Source organism: Mobula hypostoma, chromosome 1 (genome assembly GCF_963921235.1).
Source record: "Mobula hypostoma chromosome 1, sMobHyp1.1, whole genome shotgun sequence".
Lineage (NCBI taxonomy): Eukaryota > Metazoa > Chordata > Chondrichthyes > Myliobatiformes > Myliobatidae > Mobula > Mobula hypostoma.
The window spans coordinates 254,970,997-254,979,921 of record NC_086097.1 but is presented as its reverse complement, the minus strand read 5'-3'; the positions used below and the strand labels follow the sequence as shown (position 1 = coordinate 254,979,921).

Genomic DNA, 8,925 nt, shown 5'->3' with positions numbered 1-8,925 from the left:
TTCCTCACGGTAACACGTCGATGCTGCACCCTCTCTAACGTGATGGTAGAAAGAGATTTATTTGGGTTTTCTTTAGGGCTGGAAATGGTTACATCCCGACACGCGGGACCGAAGCAAGGTCGCATTGTGTATTTCTCGGACCATCAAATGCCGGCCGGCTTAGCGAACAGAGCGGTGGACACCCCTGCTAAAATCCGGAGGAAAACACACAGAGGGGGATCACAAAGCCGTGGAAAGAGGAACGGGTCGAAAGAGGAGTTCGGTGTTTAATACCGTTCCGCCTGACCGCAAGTGCACTGAGAGCGGTGAGCATGAAGGAGTTCGGTGCTTACTGATCTGGTTAACAAACGATGGTACAATCCGGGGTATATTACGATCGAGGAACGTGTTTGCAGACTAGATATTGAACTTGTTACTGTTGCACTTCGGCCACATTCCACCGTGATACAACACTGGGTGGCACGGGAGGTCGTTCCTGCCTGTGGCCATCGAACTTGCAGCTCCTTCCGTGGAGGGTCAGACACCCTGAGCCAATATACTGGTCCTGGAATTATTTTCCATCTGGCATAGTTTGCATTTTGGTGTTTGATTGTTGGGGTTTTTTGTATTGCTATACTTACGCTCTATTTTTCGTTGGAGCGGCTGTAACGAAACCAAATTTCCCTCGGGATTAATAAAGTATATCTGTGTATCTATCTAGCTATCTATGTTTCAATAAGATCCCCTCTCAGCCTTCTAAATTCCAGAATATAAAAGCCCAGTCGCTCCAATCTTTCGACATATGACAGTCCTGCCATCCGGGAAATTAGTCTTCTGAACCTGCGCTGCACTCCGTCATTAGCAAGAGTGTTAATCCTCAAATTTGGAGATCAAAACAGCACACAGTACTGCAGGTCTGGTCTCACCAGGGCCCTGTACAGCTATTTTAAAATTACAGTAAACGAGGACTGAGTGTCTACATCATCTAATCATATCTAATCTAATATTTCTATCTTTGTGTTACTTTAGGACGAGTGAGAGTTGTCGTACTGTCAGAGCAGCAAGCGTGAGGACATAGCGCTCTGAAATGTGACCCAGTGATCTGCTGGCCTTGCCTGTTCTGAGATTAGATGCCTCTGTATTCTATCCCGTCACGAGTCGGAGCAATTCGGACTGCAGTCTTGTGCCACTGAGAAGCTCCGTAGTCTGGAATTGATGATCGGCGTAGTAAAAGAAGTCCCGATCCTTCGAGCCGGATTCGAACCAGCGACCTAAGGATGACTCCATTTCCTCTACAATCCCCCGCTCTACCAACTGAGCTATCGAAGGAAAAGCGACACCAAGCTTCGCCAGGCTGGCTCCTACCGACAATGATTATGCAGATTTTCATCCTAGTTTCTCTCCACCCAGAGCAAGAGCCTGCGAATTGTAATATCTAATCCTTCCAGCACCAGGGGCCACAGGCGACCGCATGACGCAAATCACCGAGCTTATCACCATTCTCGGTGCGACTCCGACACAGCTCTTTGATCTTCTTTGCTTGTCAAAATCAACGGCTACTCCGCTTTCTCATTTCGCCCAGTGCCCAGGGCAATTTCCTTTTGACCACTGAACTGATTTCTCTCTGAATGGTCGCCTGCAGCTCATGCATTAGTGAAACACCAGCTGCCAGCTACCTTTTCCTCGTATCTGCCTTTAACGCAGGAGACCTACGACATTTCCCCCTTTCCTTTGACTGAGACACGTTCATGTCCCTCTCCGCCGTTCCTATATTTTGTGCATTCCAAACTTCAGAGCAATTCAATCAGATGAGTTGCTCTGGATACAAAATGTCAATGGAGAATGCGAGCATCGAAATCGCTACCTCTCGCATGCTAAGCGAGCGCTCTACCATTTGAGCTAATTCCCCAGCACATCCGGTTCACTTCCTGTAATTTGCTCAGCGCCACAAGCACCATTGCATGCCTGCCGCTGAATACCGTTGCACAATCATCAGCTCACACACAGACACACTCACTCAATCATCAACCAACCACTCAGACACACATACGGTCGCTCTCTGCCCCTGTCACCTTTCATGTCCCCAAACGACAATTCATTCTCCCGCATGCAAAGAATTATACTTCTGTCTATTTTTACAAACCGATTGTGACGGCAGTTGGAATTGATATTGTCATCCGGGCACGGGCTGGTAACGGACCCAAGTGCCAGACACAGACACTGAACTACTAGGGACAGGACTAGGATACAGGGCGATGGGAAGGACATGGACAGGAAAACCAGGAACCTGGAACAGGACTGAACAAGGGAGCCAGGTGCCCGAGCTTGGACTCCGAGCCAGAGACTGCATAAGGACCCAGTACCTGAGTCTTGCCTCTGGCTCGGCCCCAGAACCAGGCAAGGACGAGTCTTGGCAGGCAGGCGGGACGAGACCTGAGACTTGAGACTTGAGGCGAGGCGAGGCTGTAGACTGGAGGCACGGGACTTGAGGCGAGGCGAGGCTGGAGACTGGAGGCCGTAGACTTGAGGCGAGTCGAGGCTGGAGGCCGGAGACTTGAGGAAAAGCGAGGCGGAAGGCCGGAGACTTGAGGCAAGGCGAGGCTGGAGGCTGCAGACTTGAGGCGAGGCTTAGCAGGTTCCTCATGGGCAGGGCGCGGATCACCACCCAGCAGAGGCAAGGGACAGGACGGGACAGGATCAACCCCAGGTAACGGCAAGACATGCCTGGCTTACCTGGGCGGAGGCAAGGGATAGGAAGTGAGCTAGGAACAGGGCGTCTACAGTACAAGACTGCAGGCATGACGAGGCGATGGTTTCCAGCAAGGCAAGACCAGTGTTTCCAGCAAGACAAGGCGAGCGTTTCCATCAAAACAAGGCGAGCGTTTCCAGCAAAACAAGGCGAGCGTTTCCAGCAAGACAGGGCAGGGCTTCAGGAGAGGAAACAGAAGGCAGAGGAAGGGATACAAGGTGTTAAGACAAGAACAATCCAGCAACCACGCCCTGGTCTCTGAAGGTATTTATGCAGCCAGCCCCAACGAGAATCAGCTGCCGCAATTATCTCAACAAGGACAGAAACAGGGTAGAGAGGAAACCTAGAACAAGGGTCGATGAATCGGACCGTGAATCGGAATATCGACATCACGGACCGGACTATAACAGATATCTAGACTTCAAAGTAGCGACAAAAATTCGGCGTAAAATCACTTCCTCATGGAGACACCGAAACATACCGTGCAACGCGTCGCTTCCGTGAACATGCAGATGCCCCTCAGCTGAAATCGGGCCCCTCAACACCAACATATCACCAACAGCACCACTGTTAGCAACCTTCCCACATTCACCTTTCCTGTATTAATACGCCACGGAGTGATCTCGTGTGTCAGAAGCAGAACATCTTCATGAACCAAGGCAATGGCCACGTCATCCACTTCTTCTGGCAGATTGTAGAACTGCATCAACGACACAACATTCTCCTGAAATTTTACACTGCTATCAAACAGAGCATTCTCGGATCTGCCGTTCCCGTCTATTTCGTTGCCGCATTCTACGACACTTTTGGAAAAGTGCAACCAAATGACAAATCAGCTGAAAAGCTCAATGACTGAATTCCATCATCAATGGACGATTTGCCTCTCTCCGGGACGATGATAGGAGGGACAAAACTGCAGACATCTGCACATTGCAAACCTCCTGTTCCAAGACCTCGCTTCTGCAGGGCGCTCCAATTTCATGTTGCTGTACACCTAATGCACATCTAACTCTTCTGTTTCATACTTCAAATCAATTGCAGAATTATGAAGATTTTGCTCCGGACTTGCGCCACCACACAGATGAGCCGAATTCCATCTCAACGGATATATGGAAACGACATAAGGGCGATGGCAATGCCGTCAGCTGCCTTCGCTTTCAACCGTGCCCTCCAACGATCAGCCGAAATTCAGATTCTGGCATCCCTTGCTCGTGCAGTTTGGAATCGCTCATCCTAGACTGATTGCTAAATGTTTTCAAACGAAGAGGTCACCGATGTTCCATCTGGGCCTTTGTGTCGGTCTCTTCCTCTGTACACTTGCTACACGCGGCCTCTCCGGTGATGCATATCTGTTATCTGTGAGGTAGGAGGCCGTGCACAATTCCGCATTGATGGAGGCGGACGTGACGCACGGAGGAACCTCTGGTGAAACTTCTGAAATGCCTGCTTCGCTGCCGCGGCTACTGTGTAATCGGAAATCTCCGGAGGGAAATGCCCCGAATTCTCGGCTTTGCCTGTTGTTTGGCGGCCAGGGCCCGGGTGGAAACGTTCGGCAGAGAGGTTGCTCGGTGCTCGGTTTCGGAGCGCTGGTCGGAGGCTGGAAGTTTTCGGACGGACTCAGATTTTGGACTGTGGTCCGGTGCTTCCAGGACGCTGCATCGTCAAGTTTGAGCTGCTGGAAGCTCATGGCAGGGGGATTTTCTTCCTTCTACGGTCTGCGTGAGATGACGAGTCAATCGGGTCTTTGAGACTTTTTTTTTCCGTGCCCGTGGTCTGCTCTTATCAAATTGCGGTATTGCTTTGCACCGCTTAACTATATGGTAGAATTAGAACCATAGAACCATAGAAACTACAGCACAGAAACAGGCCCTTTGGCCCTTCTTGGCTGTGCCGAACCATTTTCTGCCTAGTCCCACTGACCTGCACACGGACCATATCCCTCCATACAACTCCCATCCATGTATCTGTCCAATTTGTTCTTAAATGTTAAAAAGAGCCGCATTTACCACCTCGGCTGGCAGCTCATTCCATACTCCCACCACTCTCTGTGTGAAGAAGCCCCCACTAATGTTCCCTTTAAACTTTTCCTCCCTCACCCTTAACCCAAATTCTCTGGTTTATTTCTCCCCTTGCCTCAGTAGAAAAAGCCTGCTTGCATTCACTCTATCTATACCCATCATAATTTTATATACCTCTATCAAATCTCCCCTCATTCTTCTACGCTCCAGGGAATAAAGTCCTAACCTATTCAACCTTTCTCTGTAACTGAGTTTCTCAAGTCCCGGCAACATCCTTGTAAACCTTCTCTGCACTCTTTCAACCGTATTTATATCCTTCCTGTAATTTGGTGACCAAAACTGAACACAATACTCCAGATTCGGCCTCACCAATGCCTTATACAACCTCATCATAACATTCCAGCTCTTATACTCAATATTACGATTAATAAAGGCCAATGTACCAAAAGCTCTCTTTACGACTCTATCTACCTGTGACGCCACTTTTAGGGAATTTTGTATCTGTATTCCCAGATCCCTCTGTTCCACTGCACTCCTCAGTGTCTTACCATTAACCTTGTATGTTCTGCCTTGGTTTGTCCTTCCAAAGTGAAATACCTCATACTTGTCTGTATTAAACTCCAACTGTCATTTTTCAGCCCATTTTTCCAGCTGGTCCAAGTCCCTCTGCAGGCTCTGAAAACCTTCCTCATTGTCTACTACACCTCCGATCTTTGTATCATCAACGAACTTGCTGATCCAATTTACCACATTATCATCCAGATCATTGATATAGATGACAATTAACAATGGACCCAGCACTGATCCCTGTGGCACACCACTAGTCACAGGCCTCCACTCAGAGAAGCAATTTTCTACCACCACTCTTTGGCTTCTTCCATTGAGCCACTGTCCAATCCAATTTACCACCTCTCCATGTATACCTAGCGACTGAATTTTCCTAACTAACCTCCCGTGCGGCACCTTGTCAAAGGCCTTACTGAAGTCCATGTAGACAATATCCACTGCATTCCCTTAATCCACTTTCCTGGTAAACTCCTCGAAAAACTCCAACAGATTGGTCAAACATGACGTACCACGCACAAAGCCATGTTGACTCTCCCTAATAAGCCCCTGTCTATCCAAATGCTTGTAGATTCTGTCTCTTAGTACTCCCTCCAATAACTTACCTACTACTCACGTTAAACTCACCGGCCTATAGTTTCCCGGATTACTTTTCGATCCTTTTTTAAACAACGGAACAACATGAGCCACTCTCCAATCCTCCGGCACTTCACCCGTAGACAGCGACATTTTAAATATTTCTACCAGGGCCCACGCAATTTCAACACTACTCTCCTTCAAGGTCCGAGGGAACACCCTGTCAGGTCATGGGGATTTATCCACTTTAATTTTCCTCAAGACAGCAAGCACCTCTTCCTTTTCAATCTGTACAGTTGCCATGGTCTCACTACTTCATTCCCTCAATTCCATAGATTTCATACCAGCTTCCTTAGTAAATACAGACGCAAAAAACCTATTTAAGATCTCCCCCATTTCCTTTGGTTCTGCACAAAGCCGACCACTCTGATCTTCAAGAGGACCAATTTTACCCCTTACAATCCTTTTGCTCTTAATATACTTGTAAAAGCTCTTTGAATTATGTGGATTTTGTCACTTTTAGTCTTGGTATTCTTGTGTTTTTGTGATATCATACCGGAGGAACATTGTATCAGCTTTTAATGTACTGTAAGTTGATTTAAAAGAATGAGGACTGAATGTCGTCATAACCTAATCTAATCTAATGTAATATATACATCTCTGTGTTACCTTGGGACGAGTCATGGTTGTCGTCGTGTCAGAGCAGCAATCATGAGGACATAGCGCTCTGAAATGTGACCCAGTGATCAGCTGGCCTTGCCAGTTCTGTAATTAGATGCCTCTGTATTCTATCCCGTCACGAGTCGGAGCAATTCGGACTGCAGTCTTGTGCCACCGAGAAGCTCCGTAGTACGGAATTGATGATCGGCCGAGTAAAAGAAGTCCCGATCCTTCGAGCCGGATTCGAACCAGCGACCTAAGGATGACTCCATTTCCTCTACAGTCCTCTGCTCTACCAACTGAGCTATCGAAGGAAAAGCGACACCAAGCTTCGCCACGTTGGCTCCTACCGACAATGATTATGCAGATTTTCATCCTGGTGTCTCTCGACCCAGAGCAACAGCCTGCCAATTGTACTATCTAGTCCCTCCAGCACTAGGGGCCAAAATGATCAGCTCACACACAGACACACTCACTCAATCATCAACCAACCACTCAGACACACAACATACATCAAAGTTGCTGGTGAACGCAGCAGGCCAAGCAGCATCTATAGGAAGAGGCGCAGTCGACGTTTCAGGCCGAGACCCTTCGTCAGGCCTCTTCCTATCGATGCTGCCTGGCCTGCTGCGTTCACCAGCAACTTTGATGTATGTTGCTTGAATTTCCAGCATCTGCAGAATTCCTGTTGTTTGCACTCAGACACACATACGGTCGCTCTCTGCCACTCTCACCTTTCATGTTCCCAAACTACAATTCATTCTATCGCATGCAAAGAATTATCCTTCTATTTTTACATCCGATTGTTATTGCAGTTGGAATTGATATCTCCACTTCAATGCAGCGACAAACATTCGGCGTACAATCACTTCCTCACAGAGACGTCGAAACATACCGTGTAATGCGTCGCTTCCGTGAACATGCATATTCACGGTATCTGAAATCTGGCCCCCAACACCCACATATCACCAAAAACACCACTGTTAGCAACATTTCCGCATTCACCTTTCCTGGATCATTACGCTCCGGCGGGAATTCTGTGTCAGAAGCAGAACATCTTCATGAACCAAGTAGATGGCCGCGTCATTCATCTCTTCTGGCAGATTGTAAAACTCCATCTACGACTCAACATTCTGGTGGAAATCTACACTGCACTCAAAGGAGCAATCTCGAATCCGCCATACCTGCCGATTTCGTTGCCGCATTCTCCGACACTTTTGGAAAAGTACAGCCAAATGACAAATGAGCTGAACAGCTCAATGACTGAATTCCATCATCACGGGACGATTTGCTTCTCTCCGGGTCGATGATAGGAGGGACAACACACTGCAGACATACGCACACTGCAAACCTGCTGTTCCAAGAGCTCGCTTGTGCAGGACGATCCAATTTCATGCTCCTGTACACTTAATGCACATCTGCCTCTTCTGTTTACAGCTCCCACTTCAAACCTCTTGCAGAAATATGGAGATTTTTCTCCCGACTTGTGCCACCACATTAGTTGAGCCTCATTGCAACTCAGCGGATATATGGAAACGACATAAGGCCGTTAACAATGTCGTCAGCTGCCTTCGTTTTCAACGGTGCCCTCAAACGCTGCGCCGGAATTCAGATTCTGACAACCCTTCCTCGTGCAGTTTAGAATCGCTCAACCTAGACTGATTGCTAAATGTCTTCCAACGAAGAGGTCACCGATGTTCCATCTGGGCCTTTGTGTCGGTCTCTACCTCTGTACACTTGCTACGCCCGGCCTCTCCGCTTATGAATATCTGTTACCTGTCAAGTAGGAGGCCGTGCACAATTCTGATTTGATGGCGGCAGACGTGAGAGCACGGAGCAACATCTGGTGAAACTTCTGAAATGCCTGCTTCGCTGCCGCTGCTATGTGTGATCCGAAATCTCCGGACGGGAATATTCTGAATCCTCGGCTTTGCCTGTTGCTTAGCGGCTGGGATCAGGGTCGATGCGCTCGGCAGAGATGGTACTCGGTGCTCGGTGTCGGAGGACGGGTCGGAAGATCCAAGTTTTCGGACGGACTCAGAATAGGACTGTGGGCGGGTGCTTCCAGAATGCTGTATCAGCAGGAAGCTCAAGGCAGTGGGAGTTTCTTCCTTCTAGCGTCTGCGTGAGATGATGAGGCCATCAGGTCTTGCAAACTTTTTTTTCGGTGCCCATGGTCTGCTCTTATCAAATTATGGTATTACTTTGCACTGTTGTAACTATTTGGTAGAATTATGTGCTTTTTTGTCAATTTTAGTCTTGGTCAATAGACAATGGGCAATAGATAATAGATGCAGAAGTAGAGCATTCCGCCCTTCGAGCCAGCACCGCCATTCACTGTGATCATGGCCGATCATCCACAATCTGTATCCAGTTCCT

General features: G+C 48.2%; 2 non-coding genes across 2 annotated transcripts; both read right to left on the bottom strand.

Moving 5' to 3' along the window:
• Positions 1-1,222: 1,222 nt before the first annotated feature.
• trnay-gua (transfer RNA tyrosine (anticodon GUA)) lies at positions 1,223-1,308 on the bottom strand. Its single transcript is given in 2 exon segments — positions 1,223-1,258; positions 1,272-1,308. It is a non-coding gene; the product is annotated as a tRNA-Tyr (tRNA).
• Positions 1,309-6,774: 5,466 nt separating this feature from the next.
• Positions 6,775-6,860, bottom strand: trnay-gua (transfer RNA tyrosine (anticodon GUA)). The gene is given in 2 exon segments: positions 6,775-6,810; positions 6,824-6,860. It is a non-coding gene; the product is annotated as a tRNA-Tyr (tRNA).
• Between the last annotated feature and the right edge of the window lie 2,065 nt (positions 6,861-8,925).